The 22,859-nt window shown below is 44.3% G+C and overlaps 2 non-coding genes across 2 annotated transcripts; one reads left to right on the top strand and one right to left on the bottom strand.

Annotated features, from left to right (window-relative positions):
* Positions 1–384: 384 nt before the first annotated feature.
* Positions 385–466, top strand: Trnas-uga. Its single transcript has one exon. It is a non-coding gene; the product is annotated as a tRNA-Ser (tRNA).
* A 21,490-nt stretch (positions 467–21,956) lies between these two features.
* Positions 21,957–22,038, bottom strand: Trnas-uga. The gene has a single exon. It is a non-coding gene; the product is annotated as a tRNA-Ser (tRNA).
* Positions 22,039–22,859: the final 821 nt, after the last annotated feature.

Here is a 22,859-nt window from a genome sequence, read left to right as displayed (position 1 = left end):
TTTGCACTGAGTGCTACTGGGCTCAATATGCTCACAATATAAATTCCTTTATGTTTTTTTTTAATATAACGTCTACGAAAACAGAATGATGACTAGATTAGATTAGAGTAGATTAGATTATCACGTTGATCAGCTGCAATGTATGTTTTTATGTTAGTCCACTAAAATACTGCCAATATATCTCGTGTAAATTGCTTGGGGTACTTATGACCATAGTGGTACTCAGAAAAAAATAAAGTAAAATAAAATTCTCGTAGTAGGAGGATTAAATTTCAACAACACAGATTAATTTATCTTCTGCTATTGCTGCCAAGTGAAGCAGAGTGATGGTAGACGGCGAGACCTGTTTGATAGATACCGTAATCCAGTCGTTCTCCTCTGTCAGCTGCGGTGTCCGAGCGGTTAAGGAGTTGGACTTGAAATCCAATGGGTTCTACCCGCACAGGTTCGAATCCTGTCCGCAGCGAAAATTTTAATCAGTATATAAGTCAAGCAAACACAGTGATATCATTCCTCTCAAACACAGAGATAGGCAAAAACGCACCCTGATACATAATGGACCTCCTTCGTGTAAAGCCACGATACGTAACGTTGCGTAAGCTTTGAGAAATACTAGCTCACTGTGAAGGAACTGATGAAAAGAAATGGTAAGGGAAAACAATTCTCCACTCCTGGTCAATTTTTGTTTACGACAGTTATTACTGTTAGTAATCCTCGTTTTGTTTTCCTGCGTCACTTAATTAGTCTCCTCACATTACGCCACGGTCTGCGAAGTTTGCCCAAAATAATTGGTAGCATGGCATCTTGCAGGCGGGATACATCCCTGGCTTTCCTTCAACATAATTACTTGAGGCATTCTCTCTCTCTCTCTCTCTCTCTCTCTCTCTGTGTGTGTGTGTGTGTGTGTGTGTGTGTGTGTGTGAGAGAGAGAGAGAGAGAGAGAGAGAGAGAGAGAGAGAGAGAGAGTTAGCAGCAACTAATAGACATACGGTCACACTCTTACACATGTGTCTGAACCACAAAGAATTGTGTATGAGTGCTTCGAGGATACTTACTCCGAGGTCGTGTACGTTGAGGACCAATGTAACCCTAAGTGAAAACTGCATACGATTTCTGCTTTATACTACTTACATGGATGTTGTATGCACAGTCATTGTGTGGTTGAGAATAGAGACACGTTCAAAAGTAACCAGGATTATAATAAGGTAATGATTTAAAATAAAAGCCTTGGTCCCCCTAGACGTCATTCTTTATATGCAAGGCCATAGCTAACAGGTGCATGCAGAGAGCTCCTTTGCCTTACTAGAATACTGGTAGTGAATTATTTGCGGACGTCTGAGCGCATAACTCGTCGGAGATTTCTGTCGACCGTACGAAGGGCTGCTGCATATAGGAAAGCAAACAGCGGCCGCTGCCGAAATTTAGTGTGCCTCGCAGGGCGGCTTGGTGAGCGTGCGTCACGGACAGCGAAGGGTCAGCGGCCGGCGGCTTCTCGGCCAGCGCGGAAGGTCCGCGCCGATGACCAATCGCGGCACAATTAAACCCCACCACGAGCACCGGCGGCACATCAAAGGCGACGCCCACGCTCGCGCCGCTAACCCCCCACCTCCTTACCAACAGACAGCCCCCGCCCAGGGGCGAATCGGAAGTTCAACGACGCGCAACGTCGTGATCGATAATCTTTTCTTTTTCTTATTTTGTTGTCTTACCTCCAAGGACAGTTGATCCGTCCGTAAATCAACGTGGATAACCTGAACAGAGCGACACAACATTGTGAGATCCAAGTTTCTCCCGACGTATACATTGACCAAATAACTTACAGGAATGCACAGAGCGACTTGGTCGACAATCGTCGATATTTCGACAGGAGCACAACATGCCATTTTCAAGGAAAAACTGCACCAAGCAGGTGCCGTGCAAGAGAATTTAAAATCTCGGTTTTCAGAGAAACTCCAGGAAGATAACACACACACTGTAATCACTAGCGCCATCACAAACCAAAGATAACCGACGTCAGAAGTTATCGATAGTGAAATTAATAATCAAACGTGAGGTAGCATTAACTCTGTCCCTCTGTGACTAGGGAGAGAGCAGTATTCCACAGAGAACTTAAACAAAAACCACGATATGTCTTTATAAGGTTACTTGCTAATTTAATTTCAACAGGTTCCTTAATAACTCTATCCCAACGACTGGGAGTTTATGCCAGAAGCCCTGTGTTGTTATATTCCGTAGGGTGACGGGGATGTACAAATTAGTAAGCTAATACACTTTGCATACTTCCACTCTCTGATCCCATACGGAATAATATTCTGCGGCAACTCAACACTTAGGCAAAAGGTACTCACTGCTCAAAAGAAAGTAGTTAGAATAATGTGTGGGGTTCATAGTCGCACATCTTGTAGGCATCTGTTTAAAAGGTTAGGAATTCTTACAACTGCATCGCAGTATATTTACTCAGTAATGAATTTTTTCTCAACAACATGGATCAGTTTAAAATCAACAGCGACATTCATGATTACAATGCCGGAAAAGAGAAAGACGTACACTATCCTTTTCTCAACCTATCTTTGGCACAGAAAGGGGTAAAATGTACTGCTATAAAACTTTTTGATAAATTACCAGATGAAATAAAATGTCTGACAGACAGCAGTAATAGTTCCAAAAATAAACTGAAATCATACCTCCTTGATAACTCCTATACCATAGATGAATTATTGAGTATGAGTAAATAAATCTGGAGATATAATATATGCATTTTGTGCCATTTACGTTAATGGGATAGATAACAGAAATGTTTAGGTATAACACTATAATGTAAACAAAAAAAAAGAAAAACTTGTTTCCTGTGCGCATTTCTTGTGCATTTGACACGTTCCACATCATAACGGTTTTCCGTGCTATTGATCAATGTAACACGTAACTAACTAACTGCCAAGACAATGTTCTGCAATTGCCGATTTTCTCGGCTGTTACAGCTATGTGTGTCGCTTTTGTTCAGTCACCATCCAAGGACCCTAATATTAGATGGTGGTCGAAAACACACTTCACATCATATTGAGGAAAAATACGACCAGTCCTGTACGAAATGCTCCCTGCATAGTGCAAAAATATTCGATACAACATTCATTACTGACCATGTCCCATAGTTCCGATATCTAATCAAAATATAATAACAATAATAATAAAGAAATTCTACGCTGAAAAGTGTTGGGATTGTGCAAAGGCAAGACTCCTGATCATGTCTACACCTACATCTGTACTTTGCAGATCACAATGAAATTTAAGCACACTGGTAAAAGAATTAGTCACCCCCCAAGAATCCGTCTAACACAGCCTCTAGCCTAGATAATGACCTCAATTTGGCGAGCAAGACAGTAAACAAGTTTCTTCAACTATGACATATCCAGCTGGTGCTACTCGTTGACGTTTAGGTCTCGTAGAGTTATCGGGTGGTCATAAATAAAGTGCATCTATCACAGAGGTGCAGTGTGCGCTGTAATTATCGTATGGAGCGAAACTTGGTAGATGTTCTAAAGCGTTAATGCGGAACCAATTTACAGTGGAAAAAATATTAGTTCCAATTTTGGTCGCCACGTGCAAAATTGACACTGTGAATGCAAGAAAGACGTATATTAATGTCCCCACGTGTAATGGATTAGATATGGGACGTGAGCAGAAAAGGCCAAACAAGTGGTGAAGATATAATGCTGATTTTATTATTAACTGCCGCTTACATAATTTGTTCAATATGAGCGCTAGAGACGTGGCTGAGATGCTGTATCCGTAAGACAACGTGATCAACAGATACTCGCAGCAGCTCTGGTGGAACCTGAGAAAAGTATACCTATATACTGGCCTTCAGGTCGGGTAGAGACCAAATGTATCCCCAGAGTCAAAAGTCACATGGATTCAGATCAGATGATGTTGCAGGCCACGCTCGGGAATGGTTGCATTAAGCACGTCTTTCACTGAGCGAGTGACATGAGGTCCTGGCCCATCATGCATGGAAACAGTGGTTGCCAAACAGTTGCGCTCTTCCAGGGCAGGCCACATTCCGTATAAAGAGGTCTCGATAACGTGTAGACGTTACTGCACACCCGGCAGGCCATTTGAGTGTATTCTCCCCTCAAAGAAGATCTTTCTGCCCGCGTCCAGTTCCTAATCCATTACGTACGGAAATATTTATATGCGAGGGTTGCCCGGAAAGTAACGCATCTAATTTTTTTCTCAGCGGAAAACAATGCTTCGAATTCAAAACGCTACGTATGTATTATCTGAAGTCTCCAGAGTGACCACGTCAAGTTTCCGTCACTTCCGGCAGATAGCGTGGCTGCAGGACAGTTTCAAAATAGCGTCTGTAGGTGACGTACTTTACAAGCAACGTGCCGTCATCGAATTTCTCACTGCAGAGAAAGAAACTGGGGAATGGTAAGCTTGTTCAAAGTCTGCTGTCGACAGAAGTACAGTTAGTCGCTGGGCACGGATGGTGAGGTCATCAGAAAGCGGTTCGGCGGAGCTCCACGATTTGCAGCGGTCTGGGAGACCATCCACGGCTGTCACACCTGACGTGTTACAGCGAGCTGATGTTGTCATTCGCGAGGATAGACGCATTACGACTCGGCAGTTAGCACTGCATCTTTCAATCAGCAAAGGAAGTGTGGATGCAATTATTCGCACTCTTGGATATTCAAAATGTGTGCGAGATGGGTCCTGCGATGTCTAACGCTGCATCACAAAACGCACAGAAAAAACTTTTATCCTGATTTGGGCAATTAAAGGATGACATTCGTTGAATACATTTTGAGGACGATAAGGAGGTGATTCACACAGTGACACACTGGCTCCGCCCGCAGGACAAGGATTGGTACCGAAAGGGCATAAGCGCCCATGTTTCGTGCTGGAGGAAGGTCATAGAACCGGAGAAGATTACGTAGAAAAATAGGATGTCCAAATAAAACACCATTCTTTCGTGTTTGTAATTCTCATTATTTTCAATAAAGAATTGTTGAGTAAAAACAACGCGGTGCATTACTTTCTGGGCAACTCTTGTATTTCTTTATTGCATTCAAAAAAAATGTTCAAATGAGTGTGAAACCTTATAGGACTTAACTGCTAAGGTCATCAGTCCCTAAGCTTACACACTACTTAACCTAAATTATCCTAAGGACAAACACACACACCCATGCCCGAGGGAGGACTCGAACCTCCGCCGGGACCAGCCGCACAGTCCATGACTGCAGCGCCTAAGACCGCTCGGCTAATCATACGCGGCTTTATTGCATTCATAGCGTCACATTTGCACCTGGTGGCTAAAATTGGAAATATGTTGTGTACAAACGGTAGTAGCATCAACTGTGCCCCAAGTTAGCGGAAGAAGAACTGAGATGTTGTCGACATTCATAAAGATAACAAGATTACTGGTGAACGTATTGAGCGCGTTACACAACATAATTACTTAGGGACAATACTAAGAATCGATATAAAATGGGACCACTTCAATTAAGTTTCAGGAAATATGGAAGGAAGATCTGTTGGGACTGTTCTGGGGAAGTACACTACACTTGTAAAGGAGATCGCAAACAAGACGCTACTGCAATGTTCGGAATCCTTTTCAAGTAGGCATGACAACAGCCATCGAAAGAATTCAATGATGCGTTGCTTGGACGGTAGATGCATGAAAGTATAACAGATCTGTTCGGGAAACGTAAATGGTAAACTCTGGAAGAAAAAGCGTCTTGGTTCTCTCGAAACTTTGGTGTCTGAATTTAAAGAACCATTACGCCACCATCGTACGCAGGATGTTCCAGAAGTGTTGCGACATACTTCGGAAGGGTTTAAAAAATGGCTCTGAGCACTACGGGACTTAACTTCTGAGGTCATCAGTCCCCTAGAACTTAGAACTACTTAAACCTAACCAACTTAAGGACATCACACACATCCATGCTCCAGGCAGGATTCGAACCTGCGACCGTAGCGGTCGCGCGGTTCCAGACTGTAGCGCCTAGAAGGGTTTTAGAGGGTGATCTGAGGGACTAATCGAGGACAGCGACCCGTGTCTGAAAACGTCATCCAACAACGCTACAGAGCTTCGAAGTTACAGGCGGTGAAGCCTGCCACTAGGCAACTCTTCAGCAGCAAACGTGAGTTTGCGGGCTTACGGACAGTAGGCGGAACGTCTTGCAATGTTGTTTATTATTCAGGGATCGTGACTGTTTGCCACGATCGTCAGAGGAGAAGATTGAGCTTGCTGCTGTGGAGACAGGTCTTATCAAATGGTTCAAATGGCTCTGAGCACTATGGGACTCAACTGCTGTGGTCATAAGTCCCCTAGAACTTATAACTACTTAAACCTAACTAACCTAAGGACAGCACACAACACCCAGCCATCACGCAGGTCTTATCTCCTACGAATGCGATGCTCTGTTGCCTTTGTGGATGACGGTTTCGGACACAGTTTTCCATTTGCAGTTTATTTTTCTCCTGTATACCAAAAAACATTTTATATTTTAGAAGGATCCAGGACAAAAATAAACTGTAGATGGAAACCCGTGTCCGAAACCGTCATGCACCAACAGAACATCGCATTCATAGGAGACAGGACCTGCACCTGCAGCAGCTAGCTCCATCTTATCCGCTGGGATCGTGGCAATCAGTCACGATCACTGAATAGCGAAGAACATTGCGAGATGAGCCGTCAGCGTAAAAAGGGTCGCTTACTGCCCAAGGGGTCGCCTAATTGCAGGCACAGGCGACAAAATCTTCGACACGGCGTTGGGTGACGCTTTCGGACTCGATTTGTTCATCAAGACACGCTCTACAACACCTCTAATTCTGTGGCAACGTTTCTGCAAATTCTTGTATATCGCGCGGAGATCGTGAGAATAAGATAAGAGAGATTAGGACGAGTTCTGAGGCACAGAGACAGTCATCTTTCCTTTGCTCAATATGCGTATGGAACAGAACAGGAACCCGGTAGTGTTCCCCACGCCATGCATCATCTGGGTCACGAATTACTCAGGGTGATTCAAACAGGAGTTTACAAACTGACATGGCACATCGGGCGTACAGCAAGGGTCAATAATCATATAGGAAAATGGCTCTGAGCACTATGGGACTCAACTTCTGACGTCCAGTCGCCTCGAACTTAGAACTAATTAAACCTAACTAACCTAAGGACATCACACGCATCCATGCCCGATGCAGGATTCGAACCTGCGACCGTAGCGGTCACGCGGTTCCAGACTGAAGCGCCTTTAACCGAACGGCCACACCGGCCGGCCCAAAATCACATAGGAACTGGGGGTTGCAAACGCCATGAGAGGGCGCCACGATCACGGGAGGGCGTTGTTATACAAACATGGGCGGAGCGCACGGAGACATGGCTGAGATGCATTTGATTTATGGCGCGGCCATCTGCAGTGGAGGAGAAGCCGTGCGATTGTATCGTGCGAAATATCCCGATAGAAAAGTGCCGTTCCATACATTATTCGGCAGCCTGCATCGCCGATTGTGCGAAACCGGTTCTTTCCCTGTTCCCCAAGCCGGATGCTGGTCGCCGATAAACAACAAGGACAGTTGAGGCGTAAGAAAGCGTTCCCGAAAGGGTGTAGTGTGCTATGTCAACACGTCTACGAGATATATCCCACGCCCCTAATATCCTCCAACCCTCCGTCTGGCGCATTGTACGTGACGAAGGGCTGCATCCGTTTCATTTCCAACGCGTCTAGGCATTGTAACCAGCACACAGGATACGCACGATGGTTTCTGCAGGAATGCGCAGCAGGCCGAAGCTTCACAGCGAATGTCCTCTTCAGCGTCGAGGCTGCGTTCTCACTCGAGGATTTTATGAACACAACCTGCATACTTGGGTGGATGTTGTAATGGTTCTTTATTTACGTGGCCATTACGGCACTCCAACCCCTTTTCTCGATACCAGTAATATCGTACTACTTTTCTGTGAAGTAACAGACATATTTTTGTGAAAATATTCACATTTGGTTTCATTAATGTATAGGCACTCCGACGTATGGATATATTACAGTGATACGGTTCTTGTGTGTATTCATTTCTGTGAGACTGTCATAATCTTTGACTTACTTGCAACTGTTATGGTGCGAATGCGCGCAGAGATGTCTTTGTTTCACTTTGCAGAAGTTAAGTCGTTATTTCGCTTTGTAAAAGAACAGTCAAGTCTTGTGTTTGGTTAAAGTGGAAATTAAATATATGAAGATTGATACAAAACTGTTTTCTTGATGATGTGACAGTTAAGAAGAAGTATATGTGAATTTACAAGAAGTTTAATAAAAATATGGATCATGAACACCAAGTCAAAAATTATTTCTACCATACAACTGTTCTGATCTGGGATTGCTTGATCATTAAGAATTTCCTGAAAAACGCATTTATTAGGTCTTCAAATATTGCTAAACTACAGATCTGGACCTTCTAGTAGTCAAAGTGGAATCACCCTAGAATCAACAAGATGAGCCATAACAACTTCGACGAAATCTACGTGGGAATCCATTCAAGATAAGTGCCAAAATTAATAACTTTTTTTGCAATGACTTCATTATTTCCACACCGACGATACCATCCATAGTCAATAACTTTGTTGTTGCCCGATAAAGCGAACATATGCTGTTGAGCAACATTATTAATCTGATTACTAACCTACTTTGCAAGTGGTGGTATTGTTAGAATGTGAAAACCCACATGCTACCCATACGCATGCGCCACAACTTAAATTTGCCCAAAACGTGTGGGGTGGCATCGTCGGAGTCTGTTTTATTGGGCCGTACATTCTCCCGGGCCGACTTGATGGTCACATGTATTCCTGCGAGATGTTCTGCCGGACTTACTGAATGATTTTGCCATGTCTCTTCGGCGCCGCATTGGACGGAGCCTACGCGCATTTCAGCAACACATGTGGGATCAACTGGAGGCAATCTTTCCCGTCCGCTGGGTTGGTCGCTGTGGGCGGGTCGCGTGGCTTCCACGATCACCCGATCTTTCCCAATCAATTTTTTCCTGTGGGGGTGTCTGAAAGACCTTGTGTATGAAACACCTGTTGCATTTCCGGAGGTGGCTGGATTGTTGCACGCTCATTCTGTGTCTTGCTGCTGCACAGGCAACTGCATTGAACGCCGCCAACATGCCGTACAGGAGATATCGACGTCGTCGTCGCACAACAGTGTACAAAAATATAGAAAACATTGAACTTACTACAACATCAGGAGACAAGAAGAATCGCTTCCCAGTGAAGAGTGTCGCAGCCCACGCCCTCGTCGATGGACCTGCTATATTTCTTGGATGTTCTCTTAATTTTAGCCTTGATATCAACGACACTTTCTCACATGGAAATGGATGGTTCACTGTTGCTATGGTGAGAGGTGGTAGTGGAGTGTCTAGTGTTCCTGGACTTGAACGTTTTAATGATAGAGACGTTATTGCATATCGTACCTACCATATGTTTGAAATGGATGTCTTCGAGATAAACCAGGTATCTTTGAGAGGGTGCGCCGTTCAACGCAACGTCGATGTCAGGTGCGCCTCGATGCATCTGGACAAAACTATGAGCATCTCCTGTAGTTGGCCTCGATTTGCAGCATGTGACTAAATAACTGCAACGCCATTTAGTAGTCCCGTGTGGCCTTTGCGACCCTCGATTCCTAAGCGATTACTGATCCTTGTTGTATGTCCGATGTCCCATGTCAGTTTGTAAACTTTTTTTTTAAATCGACCTGTATATGTAGACGTAGACGTACTTGTGCTTAAACGGTACCCGCTATGAGGCTAAGTGGCAATCCGTGGCCAATAAACTCTTCGCACGGCACGGTCACAGAAACGTGAAGCCCGCCGTCTTCTGATCTGGCACAGCCCAATTCAAAGGTCGCGGCCGAGCGACTTGCTTAACACGTAGCCCATCGCTTCGCGAGCACGGAGCAAATGGCTGTCAGGGGAGGATATGGATTTGAATTCAGCCGACGTGCGGCTGTTCATGTCATCACGATTACCCGCGCGTCGCCCTCGCCTTTCCATTAGCTTACGCAAGAGGCTGCAGCCGTCTGCCTGTTTATTCTTCTGCAAGAGTGACGCAGAAGGCGTCTCGTCACAGACAGGTGTCAACGAAGCGGTCCTCAGTCGCGTTGTCTTGAGCCATTCAAGTGGCATCGATACAGGAACCAACTGCAATCTTAAGCTGCGAATCAGACGAACACCTTGATAAGATTCCTCAGTGGAAAGCCTCGTGAAAATAAAAATTAACGTAACTCGTTTTAAAGAGATCGGTTTCGCCAACTACCAAATCTATATCGCCGCCGGCCGTAGTGGCCGAGCGGTTATAGGCGCTTCAGTCTGGGACCGCGCGACCGCTACGGTCGCAGGTTCGAATCCTGCCTCGGGCATGGATGTGTGTGATGTCCTTAGGTTAGTTAGGTTTAAGTAGTTCTAAGTTCTAGGGGACTGATGACCTCAGCAGTTAAGTCCGATAGTGCTCAGAGCCATTTTAGGCGAACGTCTGCTCGTAACGTGCACCGCGCCACGGACGCTGGGAGAAATATTATGCTAAAGAGGATGTTCCATTCGGCTTCCAGCGGACCTGTGATGGTAACCGAAGGCACCATGACGTCTTTGAACTACTTGAATGTTATTATGCTTAGTCTTCATCCGTTCATGCATGATATCTTTCCCGATGAAGATGGCACCTTACATTGGGATAACTGTCAGTATCACAAAAGCAGAATCGTGCCACCTTGGTGTGAGGTACGTGACAATGAATTCACGTTAAGTTCTCGGCCAGCGAATTCACCTGATCTCAAAAAATGGTTCAAATGACTCTGAGCACTATGGGACTTAACTTCTAAGGTCATCAGTCCCCTAGAACTCAGAACTACTTAAACCTAACTAACCTAAGGACATCACACACATCCATGCCCGAGGCAGGATTCGAACCTGCGACCATAACGGCCACGCGGTTCCAGACTGTAGCGCCTTTAACCGCTTGGCCACACCGGCCGGCCCACCTGATCTCAACTCGATGGAACACATGTGGGTTGGTATCTGTTGCTTCCTACGAAACAAGCAGCTTCCCTGGGTTTTATGTTGGCTGTTAACGACGAATACGTACAAGCAAAAGTATGCCCCGTTACGATCGAACATTCGGCAACCACGTCTGCAGGAGATACAGAGTGTTCAAAGTTACGACCATCCTTGCGTCGGTACTTCTGAAACGTTTGATACATTTTGCAACCAACGTTCTTTGTTTAGAGAAAGTCTCGTCATAAAATCTGTATAAAACGATGGTTTTCCGTATAAACTGGTCATTTTCAAGCTCTTCCGACTCCTTGTTTGTAAGGTGCTAAAAAGTACCGACAGATTTGTAAATATTGCCTTACGTGAAAAATGTCACATAACTTTCCGATTTCATTCAACACCTTCCGTAATTTTTAGGGCAACTTTTCGATGTGTGTCAACAGTAACGACCTGCTCCTTAAAGTTAATGCGCCGTGCGCTAGGCTGTGAGACAGGGAGGTGAGCAAGGTGCGGATCAAATTCGTGCGACGGATTAACGACCAGTGACCAAAGTGACTTTTCATTTTACGTGGTTTTTCACGCTCGTTTAGTCTAATGCTGGGCTTGTCGTCAATGCCTACCTCAGAGTATACGATACACAAATAATTAGTATACGATAAATTTGTCAAATCTTTAGCAGTCTCTGGACGACATGACAAACGCTAGCAAAAAGAGACATCCTCAACAGTAGCAGCCCTGTCACCTTACTTTGAGGAACATAGAACACTATTGCCGCTTCTGACGATGCCTTGCCATCAACAAAAATGCAGCGAATTCTATTGCTCAGGAAGTGTTCAGTCGAAAAACATACCTTCTAAGACACAAGAATACTAAGGTATCCTCACGGTATGCCATGGTATTGCCGCAACGAACTATCTCTTCTTATCTGTTTCCTTACTTAGTGAAATTTATTTTCGGAATAGTCCCCGTAAATCGTGAGGGGGACAGTTGGATACGAGACACTTTACTCACAGAGACATTTAGCTTTTAATCTTCTCGGCATCTCACTCGCTAAATATTCAAACGGCGGATGGAACAAGTGCAGTGGTGATAGAAAGGGAAGACATGGCCTTACTGCAATGTGTCTCCAGGGGAGACCATGCGCGGAAGAAGAGCTGCGATATCCGAGTCACGACGCGGCTTTATCACGCGCTATCTGGAAGACTAAGACTCCACCGGAGGGGAAAGTACAGCGGCGGGAGGAAGCAGCCAGTTGTGTTTGCTGTAAGCGAGTGGCCGAGGATGAGATAGCGCCGGGCGTGAGTCACGTGTGCCTCGCCGGGCGTTGTCCACGGCTGTAGCATTGGTGCGCCTGAGTCACGAACCTCTTACAGTCCTACAACCAATGCATGCGTGCCGCGGACGTAGCACTTGCCACGACTGCGACAAAGTTGTCAGTAGAGACAACGTGTTTGACTGTCACACCCTAGCTGCGGTTCATCTAAACATATACTGCCAAAGATACTCTACAGTGCATGGCAGAGGGTACATCGTACCAATACTGTCGATTTTCTTTCTCATTCTATTTGCGTGTTGAGGGGAGGAAAGCTGACTTCCTATACGCCTCTGTGCCTACCCCAGTCTCTTTTAACCTCATGACCGCTACGCGAGATATACGATAGTGCCGTCATACTGGTCGCAGTGTGTTCTTCGAGTACAGGTTCTCTAAATCTACCGAACAATGTTTCCCGAGAACTGCGTCGTTCTTCTTCTCAGAATACCCATTTCAGTTCCGCGAGAATTTCTGTTACACTTACGAGTGGGCTTTTCCGACCTGTTATGAACCTTGCAGCGCGTCTGTCAGTTGCTTCAATGTCCGTTTTCATTCTTACGTGACAAGGGATCGTAACTCTGGAACAATGGAATTGGTCGCACTAGCGCGTTGCATCCCATTTCCTTTACAGGTTGTGACGTAATCAAGCCTAATGAACAGTGTGGGTTCTCTGATACCAACGGCTATCGATAATTTCACTTGCGAGACAATAACCTCGCACAAAACTGTTTATACGAAAATTTCATATTCCATGCATTTACTGCTTATATTTTATATAATCAGAACATTTTGAAGTTATCTGACACGAAACTAAGTAAATCTATTTTCCACTAAAATTTGAGAAATTCGTGTGAAGAATATGTATGAGTGAAGCAGTCGATTGAGCATTCTTAAATATAGAAGCATAAAGGAACGAATTATTATTATACAGGGTGATTCAAAAAGAATACCACAACTTTAAAAATGTGTATTTAATGAAAGAAACATAATATAACCTTCCGTTATACATCATTACAAAGAGTATTTAAAAACGTTTTTTTTTTCACTCAAAAACAAGTTCAGAGATGTTCAATATGGCCCCCTCCAGACACTCGAGCAATATCAACCCGATACTCCAACTCGTTCCACACTCTCTGTAGCATATCAGGCGTAACAATTTGGATAGCTGCTGTTATTTCTCGTTTCAAATCATCAATGGTGGCTGGGAGAGGTGGCCGAAACACCATATCCTTAACATACCCCCATAAGAAAAAATCGCAGGGGGTAAGATCAGGGCTTCTTGGAGGCCAGTGATGAAGTGCTCTGTCACGAACTGCCTGGCGGCCGATCCATCGCCTCGGGTAGTTGACGTTCAGGTAGTTACGGACAGATAAGTGCCAATGTGGTGGCGCTCCCTCCTGCTGAAATATGAATTGTTGTGCTTCTTGTTCGAGCTGAGGGAACAGCCAATTCTCTAACATCTCCAGATACTGTAGTCCAGTTACAGTAGCACCTTCGAAGAAAAAGGGACCAAAAACGTTCATACTGAGTTGTTTCCCGCGGATTCTCAGTGCCCCATATACAGACATTGTGACGGTTGACTTTCCCGTTAGTGTGGAAAGTTGCTTCATCACTAAACACAATCTTTGAAACGAAAGATTCATCTGTTTCCATTTGAGCAAGGATAAAATCACAGAAATCGATTCTTTTAATCTTATCAGCTGCAGACAGTGCATGAACCAATTTCAGACGATAAGGTTTCATAACTAACCTTTTTCGTAGGACTCTCCATACAGTTGATTGTGGAATTTGCAGCTCTCTGCTAGCTCTGCGAGTCGATTTTCCTGGGCTGCGAACAAATGCTTGCTGGATGCGTGCTACATTTTCATCACTCGTTCTCGGCCGTCCAGAACTTTTCCCTTTGCACAAACACCCATTCTCTGTAAACTGTTTATACCAACGTTTAATACACCACCTATCAGAAGGTTTAACACCATACTTCGTTCGAAATGCACGCTGAACAACTGTCGTCGATTCACTTCTGCCGTACTCAATAACACAAAAAGCTTTCTGTTGAGCGGTCGCCATCTTGGCATCAACTGACGCTGACGCCTAGTCAACAGCGCCTCAAGCGAACAAATGTACAACTAAATGAAACTTTATAGCTCCCTTAATTCGCCGACAGATAGTGCTTAGCTCTGCCTTTTGTCGTTGCAGAGTTTTAAATTCCTAAAGTTGTGGTATTCTTTTTGAATCACCCTGTATGTTAAAAAATGACGAAATTCCTCCAGCTGTATTAAGGTGTTGGCTTTACTGGCAACTAGTTTCGATGTTGTTACGACATCATCTTCAGGCCCATACTTGTTGACAGCAACCGTATGTTTCTGACAGTAGTAGTCAGTGGTGAGATAGGCGTGTTCCATGCGGAAGGCAGGTAGTAACTGATATATCAGATATAACACCAGTCAGGAGGGCCTGTGTAAGGAACAATATTTTGAGGAAGCTCACAGCCACCACCTGGGGAGCTTGTCCTCACGTTCTGAGAACTTCTGTTATTGCTTCGTGTGTAAGGTGCACAGTACGTCTCACATATGTGGAGTACGTCTGCTCGCACCAAACAGGTTGACACTACAGTCGATGAGACTGTTCAGATCTTGTCAGGATGTATGAACCCAACCCCAGTGACAAATTCTACCCGGTTGTTGGAATAGCAGGCACTGTGGGAAGACGGCAAAGTAGATCAATAATCCCCGTCATCCGCTGCACCATCATCAATCTGCAGTCTGTCGACTGAAAGCTAGAAAGAATTGTATCGCTAAGACTCAGCCGCTGGAGTGAACAACAGGTCGAATCACATCATCGGAAGGGCAAGCTCCCCCCCCCCCCCCCCCCGGATATCCTGCAAAGGAAGAGCTTTCCCCAGGAAACCATCAACCTTACCCTGTTTGGAGATCGTTCAGTCGTCTTAGCGTGGGCGCGTCCCGTTGAAAAACTGACCTGGAAAAGTGGGGCATCCTCCCAGCTGAGGTATACTGCAAGTGCGGAACAGTATTAGAGCTGGGCCACTTGCTCACAAGTCCTCTGCTGGACGACCTTGCACAACAGTCTTGATCGAGGCAAATAACAAGGCCGTCGGAGTTGCTGCGTTCTTGAAATACTAACCGGACACGGAAAGGAATGAGCTGGTGTCACATTAATATCGTCAGATCACAATAGACTACAGCAGAGGACACTAAAAAAGCGGAGAAACACACAATCGCTGGAACGAAAATGCCGGTCCCCTGGAATTACGGCAGACAGACAGTATGGCTGCGTTACCTGGCAAATCTCGAGAGAGAGATCCAGCTGCCTAAATGGGAAAGCGTTTCAACCTTCGCGTATAATAGCGTCTTTGCTTCGCCAAGTGCAAGAATTGTTTTTTTTTTTTAATGTATTCGTTGTGTGAAAGTGATTTTGATGGTTGCGTCAGGTTTGTGCTGGGGATGATGATGGGGGTACCTGCACGTAATCTACTCCTGTAGATAAGCGCCAAGGAGTTCACCGAGCACAAGGTTCCCATTTGACAGAGGAATCACCGTCATTAGTGCCTCATGCCCCCATGACACAAGACACTGCCAAGTGGTTTAAAGTTAAATCCAAGACTTTGGCGCAAAGTCTGGTAACAGAGAACTTTTCACTTCTTGCCTGCTAATATCAGCGGTGAAAATTTCTCTCACCACCAGGATTAGAACTGAACATCGCAGAGTCGAGGGTCCAGCAAGATCGTTCGTTAGGGTGCTCGGCTACGCAGTCGGCTGTTCCAGGCTACACCTAAAGCAATGTAGGGAAATCAAAGAAACTGCAGTGGAAAATGGTCAGACATGACTCTGAACTCTCTTCCTGCTGAATGCGTGTAGGGGACGGTTCTGGTACCCTTCCATACAGATAGGCTACGGGAAAATGACCTTGATTGACGCCATCTTAAAGATGAAAGCCAGGCGTCAATTATGCTCTGACTCTTAGCGTGGCTTGATGTGGCAGGTCCCTCCAAATTTTCATATGTCACAGTACAACTGTAAATGGCAGTTAAGCAAAGTAATCTACATACCTAACACTTTTACATGAATTACAAAAGGATAACGATTGCTGTGCCAATGCGAGGTGCGACCACACTACTCAATTAAAGCTGTCCAACGTAAATTTAATTTCCTTCTCTCACTCTGTGTGCTTGCCATTGTGTGTGTGTGTGTGTGTGTGTGTGTGTGTGTGTGTGTGTGTGTGTGTGCGTGCGTGTGCGAGTAATTGAGAGAGAGAGAGAGAGAGAGAGAGAGAGAGATTGGGGACGTGTGCGTGGCGAAATGACTGCTCAGTTTCGGAGCTGTAGATTCCGAAACACCAATCGCCTCGAGATGACATTTTTGTGGCTACAAGCGGTACGGTATAAGGAAACGGTTACTGACTTGTTATGAGCTGCAGAATGCAGGTGAACTTTCTTTTTTCCTTTCTGCGGTTTGCGGTTTGTGGCTTCACGCCTTGTCGGAAATCATCTCATATCGTCCATCGCCTTGCTCACATGCTGTTCATTGGATGAGAAACGGTTTATTGGTACAAACATTAGAAGACAGTCCGTACTCCCCCCGGATCAAAGCAACATTTGTCGGCGAATGGGAGCAAATTTAAGATTCAGGTTTGAGTATTCGAAAAAATTGCACGAGTTATTCTCGACTTCACGGAAGCTAAATTAAGGCGCTCAACTGAATTATGAAGTTTTAATACTTTTTGGGTAGCATAGTTGTGCAAGGAGAACTGTCATCACCATATGGTGTAAAAAATAATGCGAGTGTTATTCATTTTTCGTCTGACGTGCGCTCTGGAAGTCATATTCACTTGACAATTTAATTTGGACGACGATAAACGTTGATGATGTACTGCGCCAAGTAGATAGTACTATCGAATTGCGTAACTGAAAAGCAGTTACATGACATTAATTTCAATGTTGTTTTGAGGTGTCTTGCCGAACAAGAAATAAAAATAAATCCCAATTGTTGAAGATCAGGAGTACAGACAGACATCGACGGACCGATAGCGTCACTTAATGTAAGCTGTAGGGGAGGAAAACTGAAAATGAGGAAGAAAGGCAGGCCTGATGAAAGAAAATCGGCATTTGTCTAGACTCAGATTTTTCATATAGTTCCAAAAAATCAAACCCTCCTTAAAAATAGCATACAGCGAAGTAATAAACTTTAATTTCGTTACTTACGTTTTCAATGTATAATCCGGAAGTTTTCCATCGACTTTGTAGTAACGTTGGTTACAGTCGCTCGAGAAAGTAGGCATTGACCTAATACGACAAGCAGTGACGTACCTGTAAGTCAAAAGTATTCAGTATCTTCTCACTCCACTATGAAAGCCTTATTGAGTTTTTTTTATCTACCTTCCACAACAATGGCTAAACACAATGCGAGTCCTCCACCTCAAAAAATATTGTCGAGCATGGTACTAAAGATATGAAAGTTCTAGATACATTTCGGAATACTTAGAGTTCACAATTGCTCCAAAGTCTCTTTTCCTGTGATATCATAGGTTGTTACCGCGTACGTTCCCACACAACCCGTTTGCGAGAAGCAAGAGCAATTAATAAACAACTAGCTACTAACGTGAGCTGGCCGGAGTGGCCGAGCGGTTCTAGGCGCTACAGTCTGGAACCGCGTGACCGCTACGGTCGCAGGTTCGAATCCTGCCTCGGGCATGGATGTGTGTGATGTCCTTACGTTAGTTAGGTTTAAGTAGTTCTAAGTTCTAGGGGACGGATGACCTCAGAAGTGAAGTCCCATAGTGCTCAGAGCCATTGGAACCATTTTTTGAAATAACATGAAATTAAAACTGATAGGTAATCATTATTTCATTAACAGTACTATCCTGATACTGTGAATGGCTACATGGTGCCGACGATCATTACGTAGATTTATTTAGTAAATAAAAAGCGACTAATGCAGAACGCATGTGCTAATTTAGTGTAAAAAAATAATGGCGGTTTTTCCGAAATGTGGCATTAGCGGTCCCAATATTATTATATCATACCCTTATTCTTTTTTGCAACCAATGATCGTAGTTTCAATGCTTATGGATGTACCTGAATTGCTTGTCAGGCCGCTTCTTAGTCTTTCGTACAGGAACATGATCCCAAGTAGGAAGTTTCACATCAGCGCACACTCCGCTGCGGAGTGAAAGTTGGAAGATAGGAGACGAGGTACTGGCAGAAGTGAACCTGTCCGGAGGGAGCGTGTGTCGCGCGCTTAGGTAGTTCAGAGCACTTACCCGCGAAAGACAAAGGTCCCGAGATCGAGTCTCGGTCCGCCATGCAGTTTTAATGTGCCAGGAAGCTTCAATTAATACTCTGTTCGAGATATCGTAACAATGCTTTTGACAAAAGGTAGCGCTCTTACAGGTGAGATTTTTCCTTAATAGAAAAATCTGTCTATACACTGAAACTAGATTGACTTCTCAAGTCAAAAATTGTGCTTTTTAATGCTGTTTGATAGGAAGTGGAATGTACTGAATAAGCTTGTTAAAAGCTGCAACGAAATAGATCGTAAAATTTCTGGGAAAAATTCTAAATCCGAGACAGAAGTCTGTGAGCACAGTCCACTTACGCAATGTTTACATGGTAACGAAGGAGAAAATGCGCTGCAATGGGAGCAGTAGCAATCCACTTCCTTCTTATTGCGTAAGCTTTCGCTCTAGACACTAATAATCGCTATATCATTATATTACCTTTTCCCCGAGAACTTGAATGGCATTATAAAATAGTTTATTTCTCTATAAAATCAGAGGCGTATCAACATCCCGGTAGGATTATTGCTTCTCAAAAACGTCCTTTCTGCATCTCGAATCGTCTATGAACTTCTACGGACGACGCTGTTGTTTGGGCGGTCCTGTTAATCTTCTTCCGTTTTCCAACAGTCACTTGGGTCAAATGTATACAATAGTTAGCTGGTGAAAGGATCTCAGTGAACTATACTCGAAGAGATGTCGAAGATACCGTTGTGACTTACAGAATGACGGGTTGAGGGAAAAACGTACTGAAATCTAACGAAAAATTAAATCTGAACTCTGGACCTAGTTTCTCATGGATATCGCTCTTATTGGTAGAACAGTGCAGGAACTGAAGCTTCAGTGTGTCAGTGCTTCTCCTGCTTTCGTGAGAAATTCTCTTGCATACGTTCCTGAACGATTAAGCGAGGAAAAGTAATCGGTGGAGAACATCTCAGTCGCAGTCAACGTGGTTTTCAGCATGAATATTTCACTTTTCCGAGAAATACACAGAGTAGTATAGGGGCTACAGAATAGACAATGACAAGCTCGGACTGCTCCGTAATCGCGCCGTTTTTCCGTTTCCTTTTCGGCGCTGCTGTAACTCTCGCATTCTGTCGGAACTGTATGTTTTAGGCTTTCTAGATTCCTATCGACGCGAGCTTTCCAGTGAGTTGCCGTTTTCTGTAATTCCGAGCAAATTTACGAGTCATACGACACGACATCTTTTAATATTTTCTAATTTTCAGTTTATTTTTATTGTCTCACTTAGGGTGCCAGTAGCACTACTCAACCTCTCCACGCTACACCGATTTATAACTTTACGCGTAGCTAATTCGTAACACTCATGCACATTAGCCTACAGTGGTACGATGACGTCACATAGAATACAAATACTGCTCGATAAACATGTACAGGCATGGTTTATCCGATGAGGGCTCAACCATCGTCTACACATTAGTTGTACCGTAGCTACAGAGATTCAAATCTGATGGTATTTTGTCGCACAAGGAAGTTCGACCAACGCGCGAATAGACCTTCTCACGTCAAAAATTGCCGTAGGATGTTTACGTGCCCTATTTAATAGCTAATTTACTAACTGACGTCTGGTTATTAAAAAATTGTGAGCCTGAGCTCACGCTTCCCATCTGTAGCTTGCGTAAGCAACAAAAAAGAAGAATAAATAGTAAATGTGAGCTAGTGAAACATGGCTGTGTCCCTCTTGGGTAAGATAAGAGTAGTTCGGTGCTGGCCGTTTTCATAGAACGCTATCTCGATCCTGAGATGGTCGTTAACGAGCAGATGTGGACGGCAAGACAAATCTAATCGCAAGAGGCAAAAGAAAACAAAGAACGTGCAGCGATTTAACAGCGACGACAAACTCCACAGTAAGACAATAGCGACAGTGATGTAGCTACCGATAGATACTGATTTTCATCATGTTCTTCGGACAGTCATCTTTCTCGGAATCATCGGTGCTACTGTTGTGGTACTGAAAGGGACAGAAAGCATTAACCGGCAGATATCAGATGGCCGGTTGCGTGGATAGCGCTCAGAGAACAGAGCCACGGACAGGAACGGTTCCGTTTCCCACACAGCCATGTCTCGACCTGGCAGGCCTTGATGTGCGGAACGGATAGCAGAATACAGTCTCTGACAGACATATATGACTAAAATTACACAGTTGTAAAAAAAAAAAAAATCCAAGACTTTCTCCGTTATGAGGAACGTATGGTCCGGAATCAATATTTAGATTTTTGGTAGCGTACGCAACTTACGCCTTATAAGTAGTGACGTAAGCTCTTAATAGTTGTTCAGACTGACAACCATCATTCTCAACGCTGGAATTTTAAAGATGAATCAGTATTTGACGTGCTCTCTTAAATATCTGAGTTATCTCTTAAATCCCGAATGAGATTTTCACTCTGCAGCGGAGTGTGCGCTGATATAAAACTGTGTGCCGTGCCGAGACTCGAACTCGGGACCTTTGCCTTTCGCGGGCAAGTGCTCTACCAACTGAGCTACGCAAGCACGACTCCCGCCCTCTTCTCACAGCTTTACTTCTGCCAGTACCTCGTCTCCTGCCTTCCAAACTTTACAGAAGCTCTCCGCTGCAGAGTGAAACTGTCATTCTGGAAACATCCCCTAGGCTGTGGCTAAGCCATGTCTACGCAATATCCTTTCCTTCAGAAGTGCTAGACCTGCAAGGTTCGCAGGAGAGCTTCTGTAATGTTTGGAAGGTAGGAGACGAGGTACTGCCAGAAGTAAAGCTGTGAGGACGCAGCCGAGTCGTGCTTGTGTAGCTCAGTTGGTAGAGCACTTGCCCGCGAAAGGCAAAGGACCCGAGTTCGAGTCTCGGTCCGGCACACAGTTTTAATCTGCCAGGAAGTTTTATATCTCTTAAATATCTGACTTGCCAAATAATTTAGTTTTTCGCTAAGGTTCATGAACCAAAACAGGTGCAGCCTCCAGGCACGGATCCACGAACACTGGAGACCTTGAAGCGTCTGAAAATTTCCGACCATTGACACCTAATTTCATTATACTCAATACTGCAGGATTTTCTATAGCATCTATATTTTTTGTCATAATATTTTGGAACACCCAATTTACAGCTTGCCGTAAAGGCTTCTCAAACACTGTAGTGTTGTGTCTATTGAATACAAAAATAGTTGCTTACTCAGCACAGGATATTCATTTAGTGCGCAGTTTCTCGATAATTACGACAGATTAGTGAAATCTCCAACTTCACGTTTTCAAGAGGGCTGCTTGTTTCATTTTCCGCAAATTATAAGTTCCTATGCGAATGTTGTAAACGTACACGACAATTAAAAATGTTCGCTGCGGACAGGATTCGAACCTGTGCGGGCAGAGCCCATTGGATTTCAAGTCCAACTCCTTAACCACTCGGACACCGCAGCTCCCTCCGGGCTGTCTGCCCCAGCAGGAACATCCCCGGCAGATCAACGAGATAAACACACCAACGATTGAGTTTACTTAATCACGTAGCCCAAGAATAAACATTGCAATCAATAGGCGGTCTAAAAGGATGTCACCAACTGCTTCGGTATGCAGGCCTATGTCGGTAAAGGTCCATATAGTAGCAACAAATTATCTGAAACATCCGGTACTGCCGGGTATAGAGGTAACGTATAACGAATACAACGGCCTCTCGATACACGAGCATTCCTTCAAAGTCTAGTCTGTACATCGCGTGTAAGGTTATGAGTTACGACGAGAAATAGTCAAATGTAAACTTTAGTGTATGTTTCTCGTCGCTACTATTTAAAAGAATGTAAATCTCCAAGAGCCTGTCTGTTCGACACAAGTCCTCACTGGAACCTATATCAACGATTGTGAGCTTGATGCCATGGGAAAGTGCGCAATTTGTTTTAAATATCTCAGTAACATTTCCATTGCAACACTGTGTATTTTTATGATTTTTTTTTTCAATTGGTGACGAGCCTTTCGACTAGACCGATATCGTTTTCACATCCTTCTATACAGTGCCATTCTTTCCCTCTATGCATACTGAATAGCAATGTGAGTGCTGGATAGCAATAGATTTCTTGTGTTAAAAAAGATATTTTCGTCTGTGCCACTCCGCTCACAATGGATTCCTTACTTCGGTCATCTGAGGTGGCATTGCTTCCGAGGTAGGAGAAGAAAGTCCTAAGACGCTGAAACAGAAGGCGAAAAAAAAAAACTCACTTTATGGTTACGGACAGCACAGTGGTTTTAT

This window comes from Schistocerca piceifrons, chromosome 4, assembly GCF_021461385.2.
Source record: "Schistocerca piceifrons isolate TAMUIC-IGC-003096 chromosome 4, iqSchPice1.1, whole genome shotgun sequence".
Lineage (NCBI taxonomy): Eukaryota > Metazoa > Arthropoda > Insecta > Orthoptera > Acrididae > Schistocerca > Schistocerca piceifrons.
Note: the sequence above shows the minus strand (reverse complement) of the source record. Positions and strands in the feature narration are given on the sequence as shown.